The sequence below is a fragment of the Anabrus simplex genome, chromosome 3, assembly GCF_040414725.1.
Source record: "Anabrus simplex isolate iqAnaSimp1 chromosome 3, ASM4041472v1, whole genome shotgun sequence".
In the NCBI taxonomy this organism is placed as follows: domain Eukaryota; kingdom Metazoa; phylum Arthropoda; class Insecta; order Orthoptera; family Tettigoniidae; genus Anabrus; species Anabrus simplex.
In genome coordinates this window covers 489,014,307-489,015,283 of record NC_090267.1, presented here as the reverse complement: position 1 = coordinate 489,015,283, position 977 = coordinate 489,014,307, and the positions used below count along the sequence as shown (strand labels likewise).

Genomic DNA, 977 nt, shown 5'->3' with positions numbered 1-977 from the left:
GTTAGTGTTATTAGCTCCCACACCGCGGAGGCTCGGGCTCGATTACCGCTCCACCACGAAATTTGAACAGTGTTACGTGGGCTGGAACGGTGTCCACTCAGCCTCGGGAGGTCAACTGAGTAGAGGTGGGTTCGATTCCCACCTCAGCCATCCTCGAAATGGCTTTCCGTGCTCTCCCACTTATCCTCCAGACAAATGCTGGGGTGGTACCTAACTTAAGGTCACGGCCGCTTCCTTCCCTCTTAGTTGTCTATGCTTGCAAAACTACCCACACCCTCATAAGGCCACTGTTCAGCATAGCAGGTGAGGCCGCCTGGGCGAGGTACTGGTCCTCCTCCCCAATAGAGTAGAAGCCCCCCGAACCAAATTTTCACGTTCCAGAACACTGCCCTTGAGGCGGTAGAGGTGGCATCCCTCGCTGAGTACGAGAGAAAAGCCAACCCTGGAGAAAGAAAGAAAAAAAAAAACATTAACGTCTGAGTCATAAATTGTACAATGTACTTACAATAAATTACTACTACATTGCAATTATATATAACAATTACAGTTGGTAGATTGATACAAAACAGGTACTTGTCATAAAAATTACAGGGGGCACCCGGGTTTGAACCGGGGACCTCTCGATCTGCAGTCGAATGCTCTACCACTGAGCTATACCCCCACGCTGCACTTACGATGTTGTCTCTTAAATATCAATCAACAACAGTGGGGTAGTCAATTTTGCTGGGGAAGGGGGATAGTGTAGGCCTATACCGGAGGTAGGGGAGGCGCGTCGATAATATATATGGGGGGGGTTCACTGGTTTGAAAAACAACGTGTTCAAATTTATGGTTACTTGATGGTGGAATAGATGTAAAATAGTGACATTGCTTGATTAGCAACGCGACTTTCCTGTCCAGACAGATGACTGCAGCTCGAAGAAATGAAAAAATGTGAATAAATGAGTATTTAATCCGTTTACTCTCCAGTGTTGGTTT

At 46.9% G+C, this 977-nt stretch overlaps 1 non-coding gene across 1 annotated transcript; it reads right to left on the bottom strand.

Moving 5' to 3' along the window:
* Positions 1–589: 589 nt before the first annotated feature.
* TRNAC-GCA (transfer RNA cysteine (anticodon GCA)) lies at positions 590–661 on the bottom strand. The gene has a single exon. It is a non-coding gene; the product is annotated as a tRNA-Cys (tRNA).
* Between the last annotated feature and the right edge of the window lie 316 nt (positions 662–977).